Below are 19,142 nucleotides of genomic sequence, written 5' to 3' on the forward strand. Positions count from 1 at the left end.
TCCAGTCCGATCCCCATGAGCTCCAAGGTGTGGGCGTACATGATGTTGAGGTTGCTGCCTCCGTCCATGAGCACCTTGGAGAAGCGGGTGTTGCCGATGATGGGGTCGACAACGAGCGGATACCGTCCCGGATGCGGGACGTAGTCGGGGTGGTCCTCGCGGCCAAAGGTGATGGTATCCTTCGACCGATCGAGGTAGGATGGCGTGGCTTTGGTGACGGAGAAGACTTCCCGGCGCTCACGCTTGCGCTGCCGAGAAGTCATGTTCGTCATTGCTCCTTCAAAGATGAAGAAGGCGTTCTCCACTGGGGGAACTCGTCATCTCCACCTTTGTCGTCAGCATCCTTCTTCTTGTCTTCGTCATGATACGCGACGCGGTTGTAGTATTTCTTGAGCATTTCGCACTGCTCGAGGGTATGATTGACCGGGCCCTTGTGGTAAGGGCACGACTTCTTAAGCATGTCGTCGAACTGGCCACCACCGCCTCGAGGGGGGCCTCGAGGTCCTTTGCGGTCTGGGGCGGCAGTGAAGGCCTCCTCGGAGTCCTCTGCCCGCCCCGACCCGCGCTGGTTCGGTGGGACCGGCCTCTTTCCCTTCCTCCCCCGCTTCTGTTTCTTGGTGGGGGTGTTGAACTTGGGGTTGCTGCCCTCCGCGGACGCATTGTCCTTGCGCTTGCTCGACTTGTCATCGAAGATGGCACCAACAGCCTCCTCACTGGCAGCGTAGTTGGTTGCGGCGTCGAACAGCTCATTGGTGTTGGTGGGTCGGCTTCTCGCAAGCTCGTGCACCAGGTTCCTGCACGTCGTACCCTCGAGGAAGGCGTTGATGACCTCGATGTGGGTGACGCTGGGGAGCTCGATGCATCGCTTGGAGAAGCACCGCACGTAGTCGCGCAGGGACTCGTTGGGCTTCTGACGACACCCATTGAGGTCCCAGGAGTTCCTAGGGCGCACGTATGTGCCCTGGAAATTGCCCACGAAGATCTGGACCAAGTCGGCCCAATTGTGGATCTGGTCCGCGGGCAAGTGCTCGAGCCACGTTCGTGTGGCTTCAGCAAGGTGAAGAGGAAGGTTGCGGATGATGACCGCGTCCTCCACCGCACCGCCTAGCTGGCACGCTAGGCGGTAGTCGTTGAGCCAGACTGCGGGATTAGTCTCGCCCGAGTACTTGACGAGGGTGTTGGGTTGTCGAAAGCGCGGGGGAAAAGAAGCGGTCCGAATCTCCCGGCTAAACACCCGGGTGCCCGGAGGCTCCGGTGACTCACCCCTGTCGTGATCGGGGTCGAAGCGTCCACCCCGTCGAGGGGTGTATCTCCTGCCGTTGATGATGTAGCGGGCGTCGCCGTCGCCGGCATGCCCGCGCGTGTCACGAATTCGCTCCCTTACGGGAACTCTCCCGATGCGCTCGTGCACCGAGGGTGCCTTCGCACCGGGCGCTATGGCTGCCTTGCCCTTCCCTGCTGGTGGTGTGTGCACAGAAACCTCATGGTCCTGGTGCGCAGTCCCATCAGGCTACTCTGGGGCTTTCGAGCGCATACGAGATGCAGAACTCTCGCCCTGCTGCACGGCAGCTTGCTCGATGAGCTCCTGTGCCTCGCGGTGCAGGTTGCGACCCGAAGGCGTCGATGGCTCGGGCATGTCTTGGAGTAGATAGGCCGCAGCAACGAGCTTTTCGCCGGCCGTCTTCAGTTCTGGAGGTTTGTCGACATTGTCGTCGGCCAGGATGCGCTCTCGGGCAACACGTCCCGCCGCCTGGGCATGTGAACCACGCGTGGTACGTTGCTGCTCGAGTGCGGTGCGCAGCTCCTGGTTCTGCCGATGTTGCTCGTCAAGCTTGGCTTGAAGCTCCTTGAGCTGCGCTAGCTGTGCTTGCCTAGCCGCCGAGCTTGACAAAGAAGACGGGGCTGCAGGCGGCACCACCAGTTGGTTTGCCTGCGCATCCGCCCCGCCCTCCCCGTCGTTGCTCGGGGCGTTGTCGTTTTGCTCGTCCGCGAGGTCAGCCATGAAACACTCCCGGGCGGGATCATAATCCCCCTCGTTGGAGTCCTCAGAGCAGGTGAGGCAATAGGCCGTCGCGAGTTGGAACGAGTGGAATGCGTCGGGGTCGCGGATCTCGGAATAGTTCTCGGCCTCCTCGGCCGCAAAGTTGTTCATGAAGAAGTTGACGTCGTCGGCGATCGAGCTCGCCGTCTCGGGGTAGGATTCGTCGGGAGACGATGCGATGAGGTTGCAGACCGACAGAAGATGATGGCCCGGCAGATCCTCATACTCGGTGAAGTTAGTGCTGATTGAAGAGGCATAGGTGCGGGCAGCAGTGTTACGCATCCCAAAGGGGAAGGGCGAAGGCGAGGTCGAGCCCCCCCTGGGAGACACTGGTGCCATAGCAGGTGACGGTGCCGGCGCAGATGACGCCGAGGCACGTGATGACAAAACGGTGGCTCCGTTGGCCATGATGTTGAGTTGCGACATGCCAGCCTCGACCCACGTGGGGGAGCTGTGGTGTGCCGCGCGACCCCGCTCCGCGCGTGCTTGTCGCGAACGCTGACCCGAGCGCCTGTTGTGCCGGGTTGATGAAGTTGGGTGATGGGGTTGCGTCTGGGCGAGAGAAGCCGCATGAGGTAACCATTGCCGGTCGCTCTGAACTCGAGACTCCCGAACCAGATCACAAATCCCGTTGGGAGCGGTTCCGAAACACCCAAAGGGTATGGGTTGGATCTGCTCGCCATCCCTGGAGATCAAATGGGAAAAAGAGAGAAAATGTCATGCAGTTCCCCTACCTGGCACGCCAACTGTCGGTGTCCCGACCCAGGGGCCTGGATTCCAACTAGTAAATGCTGCGTGTTTCCTCGTCCCAGATGATGATGCAAGAGGCAACACAGTAACGCACGGTTTATCCTGGTTCCGGCAGCTGGGCCGTATATCCAGCAAAGGGGGTGTGCGAGGGCACTGTATTATCTTGCACCCGAGAGAGGGAGGGAAGCTCCCAGGTCTCTGCTAGATGGGGAGTCGGGTATGGCGATGATCGTGAATGTAGGTGACCGTAGTAGCTGAGGCCCAGAAGCATCTGAGCGTCCTCAGAGAGCCAGAGAGAGAGAGCCCCCCTAAAGGAAGCCCGGCTCCTCCTTTTATAGTCACAAGGAGGGGCGGCGCACATGAGTGGGGGCATGGAAGTTGTCGTTTCCCCTCGAATCGTGGGGTACAGTGACCGAATACTGTAGGAAGTTCATTGCGGGGCATGGCGTCAGGCGTGGCAGTCATCCTGGATATCGTCCTTTCTCCTGCGTAGATCGCGCCGGCGTCCTGTCAGCCCCTGTAGGCGAGGCACGCGGCGGTCCTGGACCCCTCTGGACAAAGTACCGGTGTGCACCCTAAGGAGGTCCGGGGGTCGCGTGGAGGTTCCGGACCTCTCGAGTGGGGAGGTCCGGGACTTCAGCTGCATGTGCTGAGCATTGTTCGAGGGGTACGTGGCATCGCCGGGCCCTTTCCCAAGCAGGAGGCGGGTCCGCGGCCATGCGTATGATGAGGTGGAGTCCGGTCAACCGGAGTTGGTAGAACAGTAACGGGGACTGTGCTAAGCGCGTTTTGTCCCGCGTCACAGGTTCCACAGTGCCTTCACAGCGTCCGGGATGGCGGAGCAGTGACCGAAGTCGGCGGATGGGACTCCGGTCGCAGCCATCATGAGGAATGGCGGTCTGACACCGTCTGTCCTGGGCGCCGTGGAGGAGTGGTCGGCTTTTAATTCCCCCGTACGGCGAGCGGTTGAGCGGCGGGGCCGTTTGTTCTTTATGCCGAGGGGTGGCCTCGAGCGAGGTGGAGATGAGTCGCATGCTCGAGGATAGGTTCGCTACCCTCGAGCGAGGCAGAAATGCGTTGCTTGCTTGAGGGTAGTTCCGCTACCCTCGAGCGAGGCGGAGATGTGGGGCGCAGTCGAGAGGTCTCGACGGGAGCCCTCGAACGAGGCGGAAACCACCCCTTGGTCCGAGGGGAGCGTGGATGGGCCGCACCATGTCGGTGGGCCATGCGTTTGGGCTTCTTTGAGTCCTTTCCTTTCTTTCGAATTGGAAGGAGGTAGTGGGCCTTCGTGGGCCCAGTTGCCTTAACATGTGTTTGTGTTTTAAAGCGATATTAGTACCCCGATTAGGGCGTCCCTAATCGTGGTACCCGACAGAGGGGGTCTCCTCTTCCCCCGCACAAAGTGTCGTTGCCACTCCATATCAAGTCGGAGGGTCACACGACGGATCACAAGGATTGCTTGCCGCAGCAAGACTTCTCTCAAGGGAGCTCTCGCAAGAACTAATCCCTATTACAAGCACTAAGAACTCTCACAAGTGTGCTTAAGCCTATATGATGTACAATGAAGCTCTAAGGTGGTTCGAGATGATCTTTGGCTCTTGTATACTTCCTTGGTCTCCAGCAAACTCAAATGACCCGGCCTTGGGGTATATATAGCCACACATCCAAAAGTAGCCATTGGGAAAGGCTGACGAAATCCCTTAACGCCGGTTAAACCGACGCTCCAGTTTTGTCATCAGCTGTTTAACCGGTGAATGCTTTTTTTCAGCAACTAGCCGTTACAGTCTTCCAACGGCTATTTGGTCAATCGACTGACGCTCTCAAAACTAACGTCGGTTTAACCGGTGAGTGCAAGCTCAGAAACCCCCCAAAAAATGGAGTCTCTGGCCAACTGCACCGAAGCTCACTTTTTCTTTATCGTCGGTTTAACCGGTGCCTCTGGGTCTGTCTTCACTTCAAGTCATTGCACCGACGAGTTGTCTTCAAGCATCGTTGGTTCATCCGGCGCAAAACCCTAGTCTCAGCTTTCTTGGTCCATTGCACCGATGAGTATAATTTGCCTAACATCGGTTTAACCGGTGATAGAAAATTGTCTCTGTCTTGTTCGTTTTGACTTGATTTCTTCACGGTCTCTTCAATTCTTGTCTCTTCGGGCCTAGCTACGGCTATCTTCTCTTTGTCATCACTTGAATCTAAAAGCCTGAGAATGATTATCTTAACAATCATATTAGTCCAAGTGTTGTGTTGTCTATATCAATCACCAAAACATTATATTGAAATATGGCATGAGAGGCCATTTTCGCTACACCCTTTCTAAAGACTCTTCTAAAGTTCTTGATAAACAATGTCATTTGCTCATCATCAAGCTCATCATCCTCTTCATGACTAGATTCTTCATTCTTGGATGATTGATTTGCTTTCTCGTTTCCCTTGGAGTTTGCTTGCAATGCTATGCCATTATTCTTTGCCGCTTGCTCTTGAAGCTCGGCCAAATCTTGATTTATCTTGACTCTTCTAAGTTGATCATGATGAGCTTCAATTCTTCCAAGAGCATTCTTGGTGGTGAAGTGCTTGAATCCATGTTCGACTCTTATCAAGCTAGGGAGAGTGACATCCCTAGCCATGTATACGGTCAAGAGCTTATCCACAATCTCACGATCACCCTATTTGTCACCACCAAGTGACTTTATTTGATTGGTGATCTTCTTCATCCGGTTGTACATTTCTTTGACACTTTCATCTTTTTTCATGGAGAAAAGACTCAATTCATCTACCAAAGTCTTGATTCTTGATTCATGGACCTTTCTTGAGCCTTGATGATTGACTTGGAGAGTGTCCCAAGCATCCTTGGCGGTTGGAGCATCCTCTTTCTTGTCAAACTCTTCCGGGCTCACGGATGTGTGGAGGATGTTCAAGGCTTGGAAATTTCTTTGTAGCACATATTATTGCAAAGGTGTTGGAGTCTCATCTTCATCCGGAATTTCACATCCAACTTCCACAGCTTTTCATAAATCCTTGTGAATTGCATTCAAGTATCCAAACATCTTGGTTTTCCATCGATTGTATCCGGTTCCATCAAAGAACAGAGGTTTTCCCATGTGAATGGATGCATCATGGTCACTAGGAAGTTGGAATGTGTAATCGTGAGACACACGGTGATACTCAACCTTTTTCTTATCTCTTGATGACTCACTCTTACTAGAATGGTGAAATGATCTTCTCTTGTGGTCGGAGTCCGAATCATCACTTGAGTCAATCACGATCTTAGAGCTAGATTTCTTCTTCTTTTTGCTTTTCAATCTTTGCTCCTTCTTCCAAGCTTTCCACTCTCTATATGACATCTCATCATCACTTGAGTCCGAGGTGTCACCAACCTTCCTGTCTTTCTTTTTGTTGCCCTTTGAGCCGCTTGACTCATCTTGTTTTTCATTTTTAGTTTTGCCATCATCTTGCTTGTTCTTGTCCTTGTCATCATCACCCGTGATGGAGGACATTCTGAAGAAGGCACCAACACCACGCACTTGATTCAGTGTCGTATGACACATTCCAAGTGTGGGGGAGATTGGTAATCACCCCATGATAAGATCCATCCGTACCAAGGTTGGTACTAGCCTACTCTTTGAAAGAAGAATAAAAAAAGAGAGATGTAGAAAAAGAAGAAAAAAAAGAGTGAGTGAAAAAAAGGAGAAAAGAAAGAGAGAGAAAACAAATAAGAAAGAGAGAAAAAGAAAGAGGGTATATATAAAAAGGGGAGTGAGAAAGGAAGGGAATGAGAGTGAGCTAGCTAGCTCTACACATATCAAAGGTTGTCTTGTGTGCGCGCCTTCAAGCTATGGCATTACACTTCAGTAGAAAAACATTTCGCCACCTGGCTCCACCCAACCTTCCTCTTGCGTGCTTGCACGGCCTTGCCATAACTCTCATCCGCTGCCAGCTTTTGCATAGCGTCGCTAGCAGCCCCAACGCATACGCAAAGCAAGAGGAATGCTCCTATTATGATCCGGGGCTTTGCTACTCCACCCCATTTGGCACATGCTCTTATGTAAAGAAAGGAGACATACCTTGCACCTCCAATCCTAAAGTATTGTGCCAACGGATCATGCCACCAAGGTCTATGGTTTTCTACACACTAGATGTGTGTACAACCGAGCCTTGTTATTCGCCTGAGTTGGGATGGACTGAGTACTCTCCTCCGTTTCAAGCCCACATCAAATGGAGGAATCATCAACAACCACGTGCGACCATGCCAGCATTGCAGCAACTCCAAGACTTCCATCCATACACGCTGCTGGTAAGTACACTCAGGTATGTGCCAAAGTAAGTCAATGTTCATCAATCCTTCACTCATATTTGTCTCCTTTTGAACATAGCTTGATCTTTCAAATGTATGCAACCTTTGCCTATTTTTTGGTATGCTCTGGTTTTGGCCTAGTGCTTGGGATGTTTAATCAAATGAGACTTCATGTCAAATTTGATTAATGATCCATCAGAGTTCATACTTTCATAGGCATTGCATGTATATATATTGTGGACTAACCCCTGCAGGGAAGGCTTCAAATAGATAGGGAAGTCCTAAAGCTAAGTTCATACTGGAGGTGAATCAAGGCTTGAGATGCACTTCAAAAGAAAAAAAACGTTGCACAACGTACAAAGGAGGCACAAATCAGCTTTCAAGGAGCACTGTGAGTATTTTGCCAAAATGCCCCTTTACGTCCATGCAGTTTTATCCCAGCCTTGTTTGAGTTTTTCTAAAAAAATAAAAATAAAAATTGGTGAGCAGCAATAAATACACTTTGAAAAAAAAGAATATCACTCTCTTGAAAAAATGATGAAATAAAATAATGGCAAAACAATTTGGGATCCATGGCTTTTGAACCTCCAAATCTGATTTTCCTTAAAGGATGGATGTGAGCAACTAATCTCAAGGCAAAGATGAAATCCTTTCAAACTTCTTAAACATGCCTCTAATATTTGTTGTCCACTAACCTTTTGCATGGAATAAAAAGGAAACGACTAAGGAGTAGCATGCAGCAACCAAATACTCATACAACACTCCCTACCTCCATGGAGGACAGGTGCACGAGGAACTAAGCAGAACAAAGTGCAAAGCTTTGCTTCATAAAGCTTATCTATTGCATTATTGTTCATGCTTGGTAAGTTCTTTCAGGTATGTAATCCCATAACTCATGCATCCTCATGTCATGCTTTCACCCTGCTAAGTTACCCGTCACACCTTGCTTTGCCATGAAAAAAAAATGATAGAATCAATAAAAAATAAAATAACTAAAAAAACAAAATAAAAGAAGTTTAGTTTTTTTTCAAATTCAATAAAAGTTTAGACTCCCCGGTGTTTACAACCAGCAGAGTCCTTGCTTGTTTCCACCTTTGTTTTGATGAATAAAAGCAGGTACAAGAATAGGTGTGGGGGAGACCTCTCAAAAGCACAAGGAGCAAACTCACTTGAGATCTCTCCCCCAACATCACGCACGACACCGACAGACCAGCTCCAAGCAACATGCCCAAGACAGGACCTAGCAGGCCAACTAAAGGGTCGGCCGGGCCCCCAAGGCCCGCCGAACTCATAAGGAGGCCTGTACAGCTCTTCTTCATCCATCATGCTAGTTTGCATCCTAAACTCACACCTCCCTGTTCAAATAAATTTTGATATGAAATTTTCAACTCCAAATCACAATGCAAAGAAGGGCCTTGCACTCCATGCGCTTTCATGAATAAACATGCATACTCTTTATTCCTTGCATTCTCTCTAGTTCTTGTGAACAATCATTATCATAGGGAACCCATGCTATCTAAGTAATTGACGAATGTGATATGATTGGATGAATGGAACCATGCTCTTCCTTGCAAAGTACATGGGATTTCTTTTCAAAAAAAAAGAAGCACAATGGCTTGTCTCCTTAAATTACAAATTCCTACCAAGGCCAAAGTTATATTTTCATGATCAAACCCTCATATGCAGTTTGACTTTGCTTTGCATTTTGTCAAATTCATTGACCCTTGCTAGAGACTTGGCATACTCTCTTGATCAAGATCACGTACACGTCCACTCACATGCTATACTTCTACACTAGAAGATAGCAATCATTTCCATCCACTCACAAAATAAAACTCCAAGTCTATCATGTCTCTCTCGCCAAGATTATCATCAAGGATATGGGCTATACAAAAAGAAATAAAAGATGCATACCCAAAGAAGGTATGCCACATGCCCAGAAGGCATGACAATGAAAAAAAAGAGAGAAAAGATGCATACCCAAAGAAGGTATGCCACATGTCCACAAGACATGTCAAAAAAAAGAGAAGAAAAAAAAATATATATAGCCCATGTCCAAGAAAAAAAATACAAAGAGAGAGATAGATCATCCAATGGAGTTCATCCACTATCCACCAAAAATATTTCACACACTTGCACCTTTTGATCAGGTTGTATGACTCGTTTCTGCTTGGATCTTGTTTTTGACTTAGCAACATAAGCAAAGCAAACGTGCCTCTTTGCCCCTACCCTGAGCTCCACATAAGCCTAATTAGACGGTAGGAGAAAAGAAGGCAACAACTTTGCCTTGGTGAGGTTCTGAAACAAAAAGAGAGATTCAAGAGAATAATTTGAGGAGCAAGACTATGCTTTTGTTTTCAAAAATAAAACCCAAGTTTCTGAGCAGAAAGAGCTAGGAACCTGAATTCTGCTTCGTTCTATTCTTCAATTACCCAAGAAAGCATGGTAGACACTCAAAAGTTCACAAGAATTGGAAGAAGATTGGAATAACTTGTATGCAGGTTATGTTCAAGGAGTGGCATCCACCTTAGTCCTTCAAACTTTACTCGAGGACGAGCAAAGGGCTAAGTGTGGGGGTGTTGTTGACGGTCCTTAAGTGCTAAAATTAACCATCAACTCCTGCAGCTTTTCAGGATATTTAATCACCAAACTTAGATATAGGGCTTATAACTAATTAATTCCATGAGTTTTGGTGAATTGTCATCTGCAGCCACCCACATCTGCAAAGCAGGAAAAACACAGGAGAACACATGATAAAATGCACAAAATACTGCTACCCAGAAATGCCACTTACAAGGAGGGCCCACAAATCAGAGGAAATGGGCGCGCCACGCAAGATGCACCTGAGGATAAGGCTCAGGGCCCACCTGTCAGCCTACCAGAGGAAGCAGAGCCGAAGAACCTGCACCTGGGGGTCGGCCGACCCCCAGGTTCGGCCGAACCTAGACAAGCGTATGTCTAGGTGCAGCTCGACGTGGAGTAGCCCTTACTCATCCTTATCCTGGGAAGATAATGTTTCCATATTAGAAGAGGATCAAGGGGGGAATATGCCTAGGATATCCACTCCCCCAAGGCACCTCCACCACTATATAAAGGGCCTCTCCCCTCCCCCTCACATTCATTTATTCACTCCATTCATTCATTCAACCCATTCATTCATTCCAACCATTCATCCATCCATCACACTTGAGGAGGAGTAGAGTAGAGGGGCTTCATCTTTGTATCCTTAGCCTAGGGAGTGTGTGAGGAAGGAGTTCGGAGAAGAGCCGGACTTGTCGGCGTCTCTTTGGCCCTATACCTCTATGGATACGGTACACTTGGAGTACATATCCGGGTTCTTCTATTTGGTGAGTTCTAGTAAAGTTATTCTTTTGTTATCATTCGTTCGTGGGTTCATCGTCCGTTCTCCGAGTACTCTAGAAGAGGGCCCCTGATAAAGACGGGATAACCCTGCGCAACTCTAGAGTAGTAGTCGAAGGCATAGGCGTGGTGTCTAGACGGCAGGTGGTGACAGCCCTGTCCGTCCGCTACGGAGACAGTCTGCGTGGTTAGTGCACTCCCCCCCCCCCCCCCCGCCTGGGTATGCCATAGAGCGATACTGGAGGTCCCTGGCAGACTAGGGTCAGACCGGTGCCTAAAGTGAGCGAGTGGAAATATTAGTGTATCTTGCCTTGAACCCATCCTTAGATCAGAACCACACTACCCTAAGGTCTCTCTATCTCTTATGTTCTTCAAGGTAATCTAGTTAGAAGACAGTTACACACCCGTTCCTCGTGGAAAATACGATACCCTGAATACTCCCGGGTGAAGTGCTACAACGGTATTTCCGTGCGCTTGCGGATTTCTCTGTAAGAGTTAAGAAATACCAATAGGCACGATGTTTTTTAACGAGGTTCGGCGATGTGCCTGCATCCTCGGGGCACGACTATGGGCGCTCCTCCCCATAAACAGTAGCTACACCGGCATCCGGGCACCACCGCAGCAACGTCACCGCCCACACCAGCCGCTAAGTCGTCTCATGGTTACAAGGTAGTGCCTTCATATTTATGGGCCCAAGGGATACAAAGTACAACTCAAACTCTATTCATAACCTACCATATTATAACTCAACTCCAGTCGTAACAGAAATGTACACATATTCGACACATATCCAACAGGCAATATTACAATTCCAATTTAGTAAGTGAATCATGCTAGCTTTCTAGGTGAGGATGTATTATTATACTTCTCTGAGTGGGATGTTCTTATATATGACATACGGACGAAAACCTTAATGGTAAATCTGTTTAGTTCATTGCAAGCAGTTTGGTCATGCTAGATGACTATGTAATTATTACAAGCTGATATATTTGCATGCATGTTGAAAATGTGCATAAAACCGACCAAGTTATAAGATGCAAAATGAAAAACCAACAGTGTAAAAGTAGCAGTTTATTACCATCATCCACATTTCCTCGAAAGGCCAATTGTACCAAAACTGAATTAGATAATGATACAAAATTGAATTAGATAATGATATTACTTGGGTCTCGAGAAATGGACAAGGACCTCATTTCAATGGTCAGAAGGAATATAAAAAACAGGAGTAAACAACAACAAAGCATTCAAGCAAGTTGATCAAGGCTAAAATAAAATTCAGGACAATTCACAACTCAGTGAAAAACTAATCAAACAATTAAATCTGTATACTGCAATGCAACTCTTCCTAGGTAGGGGGCATAGGGCAGAATCATGCATTACTTCAGTCGTCACATACCAAAGGGGAAAAAATACTGTACATTTTGGCATACCTCTATGTGTCTAGAATTTTCAGCATCCTCAGCATCCTATAGTTCCTTGGATAGCATCATAATGTCCTCATGAAAACAGGTCTATGACTACATCCTCAGCGTCCCTAAGGTTTATAATGAGATACAGATGATGTCAAAGCACCGCCACTGTCCTCATCTTGTGCCACTGCTCGGTTACTGCACTGAAAAGGACGAGATGATACTGGTCTATGACTATACGGACCGCGGAAGTTTGTTTCAGAACCTTGGTACCCAGAAGCCACCACTTGTTAGAATAAACCACGCCATGGTGTGGCCTGGCGTGTCATGCATGCGTGCGTTCAGGTTAAGTCAAGTTTGTTAGCTTGTGTGAGTCATTCTGTAGGTTAGCAAGTCATCTGGTGCACGAGTTCGTGCTCGTGTAGGGGGCCACTGAGTTCATGTCAGGCTAGAACGGTGGTGTGGCCGTGTTCTAGGTGTCGTAGTAGGTTCAGTCAGTTTGCGCGTGTGTGTGCTCGCGTCTTGCGTCTGGAGTCGAAGTCCAGCATCATGGCGTGCAGCACGTGCTGTTTGTTTGGCAGGAGATGCAGTTGCAGGGAGGACCGAGTCTTTCAGGAGTGTGGCGTCCGCGGTGGGATGCAGCATGCACAACGGGGCGCAGTCTAGCTGGAGACCGATTCCCGTGGAGAGCAATGGCTCGGCGAGGAGTTCGCGTTCGTGCGCATGGCGATCAGCTTCGTGGCTGCGTGGGTTGTGTGCTGCCATGGCTATAAAGCCGGATGTAACCCCTGTGCTTGGTTTGAGCCTGTTCGAGTCCTTTGTTCAGTAAAGCAGCCAACATACAGGCCGTGTGCGTGGCCGGGGCGTTCGTCGCCTTTCTTCTTGTGTGCACTGGTCATCTTAGCTTGTACTGTACATCTTCTACCTCGCGTTCGTGTGCGTGAGTGAGTGATCCTAGGACTAGATTCAAACATTTGGTATCAGAGCTGGGTCCGCAATCTCCTATGCCCGTGCACACTTGGGTGGTGTAGGCCCGAAGCCCAGTGGATCGTGGGTGTGAGGCTCGTGTGTGCTCGTGTGTCAGTCCGGTCAGTGGTAGACATGCGGGTGTGAGGCCCATATGTGCTCGTGTGTGGAGCCGGTCACTGGTGGACTGTGGTGTGGGTCCAGTCAGTGCTAAGGGGCACCAATGTGTGAGGGGGAGATTGTTGGGATTAGTCCCACATTGGTTGTGGGGGGAGAGTTGAACCAATATAAAAGTGGGGGGAGTCTCTCACCTCTTGGGCTAGCTTTTGGGGTGTAGCAAGACTTCCTCCGAATGTGCGCCCGGTTGGGCCAACTCTCCTGGTTTTGGGCTAACATTTGATATTCAGAGCCAGGTGATGAAGATCGGCGACTCCCCGAAGGGTGATGGCAGCATCTCGCCGTGTGCGGTCGTGGTGGAGTGTGTCACCGCCTTCACGGGGGAGGTTCCGAAGTTGTCGAAGGTAAATTACCAAGAGTGGGCGCTCGAGATGCAGGTCCACTTAGAGGGCATGGAGATTTGGGAAGCGGTGGAGACGGGTTGCGCCGACCGTGGCAAAGGATCAACGGGAGCTGGGCATCATCCTCCGGGGGGGTGCCGCCGGAGATGAAGTCCGGCCTCGCAGCGAAGAAGGACGTGAAGGAGGCGTGGGACGCGGTGAAGAAGATGCATGCCGGCGACGACCGTATGAAGGCCGCGAGCATTCGGCACCTCATGCGGCAGTTCGACAACTTGGCGTTCCGCGATGGCGAGAGCGTCGGCGACTTCGCCATGCGCATCAATGGGCTCATCACTAGCCTGCGCGAGCTCAGCGAGAAGATTGAGGACAGTCGCGTCGTGAAGAAGGTGCTGCGCGTCGTCCCCAGGAGGCTGAAGCAGTGCGCGGTGGTGATCGAGATGCTCGGCGACCTCAACAACATGTCGATCAGGAGCTCGTCGGGCGGATTCAAGTTTAGGAGGACGCCGACGCCGAGGATCGCGAGGTGACCAACGGGGGCAACGCAAGGCAGCTGCTCCTCACGGAGGCGCAGTGGGAGGCGCGTCGACGTCAACGCCACGACGAGGAGCGGGCATGACGTGCCGGTGGCGAGAAGGGTGCTGGCCGTAGCGGTGGCCGCGACGGCGATGACGACGACGGGGAGAGCAGCGTCAGCTCGGGTGCAGAGAGGCGCCGACACAGCTCCAGCAAGGGCAAGTGCTTCAACTGTGGCGTTCGTGGCCACTTCTCGAGGGAGTGCCCCAAGCCAAGGAAGGAGGAGGTGTTGCTCGCCAACGGTGACGATGAGGCGACGCTCTTGTAGGTCGGGACGACGGCAGTGTCGTGGTTTAGGGGGAGATTGTTAGAATAAACCACGCCATGGTGTGGCCTGGCGTGTCATGCATGCGTGGGTTCATGTTAAGTCAAGTTTGTTAGCTTGAGTGAGTCGTTCTGTAGGTTAGCAAGTCATCTGGTGCACGAGTTCATGCTTGTGTAGGGGGCCAGTGAGTTCCTGTTAGGCTAGAACGGTGGTGTGGCTGTGTTCTAGGTGTCGTAGTAGGTTCAGTCAGTTGGCCCGTGTGTGTGCTCGCGTCTTGCGTCCGGAGTCGAAGTCCAGCATCATGGCGTGCAGCACGTGTTGTTCGTTTGGCAGGCGATGCAGTTGCAGGGAGGATCGAGTCTTTCGGGAGTGTGTCCGCGGCGGGATGCAACATGCACAACGGGGCGCAGTCAAGCTAGAGACCGATTCCCGTGGAGAGCAACGGCTCGGCGAGGATTTCGTGTTCGTGCGCATGGCGATCAGCTTCGTGGCTGCGTGGGTTGTGTGCTGCCATGGCTATAAAAGCTGGATGTAACCCGTGCGCTTGGTTTGAGCCTTCTGTTCGAGTCTTTTGTTCAGTAAAGCAGCCAACATACAGGCCGTGTGTGCGGCCGGGGCGTTCGTCACCATTCTTCTTGTGTGCACTGTTCATCTTAGCTTGTTCTGTACATCTTCTACCTCGCGTTCGTTCGTGTGCGTGAGGGAGTGATCCTAGGAGACTAGGTTCCAACACCCCTTACCTGGAAGCAGCGTATAGAGATCTGCATCGCTGTAGCTCGTGGCCTGCACTACCTTCACGAACTACAGATCATCCATGGTGACGTGAAATCGTTGAACATCCTGCTGAATGAGAAATGTGTTGCCAAGATTACAGATCTCTCTCTTTCCATGTCTGGGCCATCAAGAGAAGATACGACAGGGCTCCGCGGAACTGTAGGTTACATCGATCCTGAGTACTATATGACCTGTCGGATCTCTGAGAAATCTGATGTCTATTCTTTTGGGGTTGTGTTGTTCGAAGCATGGGCGAAGCTAGAGCTAAATCGAGGAGGTGTTTTGTCCATAATTTTGCTATTAGCTCTCTAATTTATAAGATAAAAATTTAATAATTAATATTGTGTTTTTATTTCGGTGTGGGTGCCCGGACACCCCTAGAGCCAATGTAGCTCCGCCCATGGCTCCTCTGTGCTCGGCGTGCTGTTGATTACGAACTCCCAGACGAACAAAAAGCGTTGTCATGTTGGGCATTCCGATGTAAGGAGGTTGGCAATCTTGATCAGATCATTGACCCATACCTAATGGGAAGAACTAACCCGTGGAGTCTCGACAAGTTCGCCGAAACTGTTGAGAAGTGTGTTGCTCTTCATGGCATGGACCGTCCGTCCATGGCTGATGTGGTTTCGGACTTGGAGTGCGCTCTTCAGTTGCAGGTGAGTGCAGAGGCGAGTGGAGGACTAGCTAGTGGTAGCATGCCCAACGACGCCATGGATTAGGGGGTTGTGGCTGGTATGGGTTGCGATGACTTGGCACTAGCAGCGCCTTCTCGCACCTTCTAGAATTAACCCACGTGGAAGCGGGCTTCATAATCTCATTACCTCAATTAGCATGTTCCCACGAGTTTGTGCTGTTAATGCTCTCGCAGGTTTGCAAGATTGTGTATTATATTTCTGTACCACTATGTACTCTGTATTCTGTCTTGCTTAATGTTTTCCAACGTGCTGTTGTACTGGCGGTCTCAAATTTTTCTTGTGATAATTAATTTATTACTGCCAGTATTGCTTAGCCACTAGCTTCCTTTTCTTTTTACTTTACAAGAGAAAGGTAACTAGCGATTTCACCAGCACCCTTTTGCTTGAGGTTGAGGGAGCCTTAATTAAATCTTAAATTGCTTATCAATACGGGCCCAAATATTGACGACTCCTAAGCCTTTGCTCAAATGACATAAGCTAGCGAGGGGAAAAAAATCCAAGTAACAAGTTGCAGTTATTAACATCTATGGAGAAAAAATCTTGTAGGAATGTAGGATGTGCTTTTATCAACTAACCTTATTAATATATCTACTGATTTTATTTTGCTATGTGACCCCAGTGAAGAGTTTGCATTTGTTTCTTGCACCTTTTCAGATTTATCTTGATTGGACTGCACCAGAGTCCAATCAAAGACTGCATTAATATATCTTTAATTAAATCAGATACGATTAATAAATAGCTAATTTTGAATTTATTATATTAAAAAAATTAGGACATGACAAAGAGTCCATGCCCAAATACAATTAGTAAATAGCTTAATTAGAAATTAAAAAATAATAAAATTATGGCTTAACCAAAGAGTCCACGTTGAATAAATTACTAAATAGGAAAATTTAGAATTATAAAAATTTAAAAATTAAAATTAGCACTCGACAAAAAACTAATATTAGCCAAATAGCTAAATTAAAAATTAAAAGTGTAAAATTCTATTATATTATTAAGGGAGTGTTAAAAATCCACCACGTTCGTCGAAAGGGTCTAGTAATTTCTACGTTAATCTAAAAAAGAGAAGAATTTGCACCGTTGGATTTTATGAAAATCTAGGTTCAAAGTAACTCAAGAGTTTATATCAATTATGATTAATAAATAGCTAATTTCGAATTTAAAACTTAAGAAAATTTGGACAGGATAGAGAGTCCATGCCGAATATGATTAGTAAATAGCTTATTTTGGAATTTAAAAATAAGGGAATTAGGACTTAACCAAAGAGTTCATGTTGAATACAATTACTAAATAGGTAAATTCAAAATTATAAATTAAGAAAATTAGCATTATTACTTGACAAAAATTAATATCGGCCAAATAACTAAATTAAAAATAAAAGTATAAAATCTATTATATTATTAAGAGAGTGTTAAAAGAAGCAATCACGCTCATCGAGAGAGTCTAGAAATTCCAACGTTAATCTAAAAAAGAGAAGAATTTGCACCGTTGGATTCTGCGAAGATCTAACGGTTCAAAGTAACTCAAGAGTCAATATCAAATACGATTAATAAATAGATAATTTAGAATTTAAAAATTAAGAAAAATTAGGACATGACAAAGAGTCCATGCCGAATACGACTAGTAAATAGCTTCAGAATTAAAAAATAAGAAAATTAGGACTTAACCAAAGAGTACATGTTGAATACAATTACTAAATAGGCAAATTTAGAATTATAAAATTTAAAAAATTAGCATTAGCACTCGGCAAAAAAAATCAAATAGCTAAATTAAAAATCAAAAGTATAAAAAAATTGGCATCAAAGTTGACTAACAAATATATAAATGCAAGAACTAGAATATAAAAAAATTATTGTTGATGTGTGTAGTGATTAAGAAGCATATCAAGAAGGAAAATAGCTAAATAAATAGTATAGGTCAAATGCAATAATAAAAACCAAAATTTGAGTTCCATGCCAAATAAAGTTAATAAATACTCCAACTTAATGAAGATCTAAATAATATTTGTGTATAGGATTTACACTATTCAATTTAATAAAGATCTAATAGGCTAAATTGGCCAAAAGAGTCCATGTCCAATTTAATGAAGATGCAATATTCTAAACTACCTAAAAGTATTTGTATCCAATTAAAGTTAAATACAGAGTCCGCTAACATAAAAAATTATGTTATCATCTATGTCTCGCATTAACCTTCCTTAAAGATGCAAAAAAATATGATAGTAGCATAAACGTGACAACGCGACCATAGTTGTATTGTATCTATACTATAGAAAGAGATAATTTCTTTGAAAAATCTTCAGAACGCCCTGCACTACAGCGCGACCATAGTATAAGCTTTGCTTGAGATTCCGAATCACAACTTTTTGAGTCTCAAGAAGGTCCTGCGGTACATGCAGTTGCATGAAGCACACTGGATTCTACTCAAAATTATTGCCGAACTCAATCAATCCATTTCTTATGGAGCAACCAAACGTCAAGATAGGGATGAAAAAAATAATGACGATGCGCAAAGTTTCAGATATTGCAATCTATTGCAACACCATCAACACCTTATGATTGTCAACGTGGGCCAATGAATACGCAGACCAATCAATGTGAGAGAAATATCTGCTAAATAACCAATGCTATCTCCAAACAAGGATTATCATCGTAAATGTTGCATATTCCTGAACAACTTCAGTTATACAATCTACTCTGATGGTGGTCAATGAAGATTCATGATTTTGTGGGCATACAAATAGTTCCATACAAATAATCATCGCTGAGATAAAGAGTAAAGCACCGAAACCTAAGAAATAATTTTGACTGCTATTAGCTCAATCTAAATAGATGCATGGGGAAAAATCTGGGACTTAATCGTGTGAGGAATCAAATAGCATAAATAATTCTTAATATTTTTATCCCTGTCTAATCTTCTATAAGTACATGAAAAAACACTAGCACAGAACACAAATGTGATCTATACCTCTAAAGAAGTATAAAGAAAGAGAATAGAAAAGGATAAAGAAGCAACAAGGTTGAACAGGTAAGGAAAGTATAAAAAGGAGAATAGAAAAGGAAGGCAGGCATAAATGTTGCATATTCCTGAACAACTTCAGTTGTACAAACTAATCTGATGGTGGTCAACGAAGATTCACCATTTTGTGGGCATATAAATAGTTCTATACAAGTAATAATCACTACGATAAAGAGTAAAGCACCAAAATCTATAAATAAATGTGACTATTTATTAGCTCAATCCAAATAGATGCATGGGAAAAACCAGAAACTTAGTCGTTTGAGGAATCAAATAGCAAAAATAATTCTTAACATTATTATTCCTGTCTAATATTTTATAAGTATATGAAAAAAAGACTAGGCACCGAATATAATTGTGATCTATACCTCTATAAGTATAGAGAAAAAGAAGAGAAAAGGATAAAGAAGCAATAAGATTGAATGGGTAAAGAAAGTAGAAAAAGAGTAGGAAAAGAAGGCATGCGCCGCGGCGAAGGT

This window comes from Panicum virgatum, chromosome 9N, assembly GCF_016808335.1.
Source record: "Panicum virgatum strain AP13 chromosome 9N, P.virgatum_v5, whole genome shotgun sequence".
In the NCBI taxonomy this organism is placed as follows: domain Eukaryota; kingdom Viridiplantae; phylum Streptophyta; class Magnoliopsida; order Poales; family Poaceae; genus Panicum; species Panicum virgatum.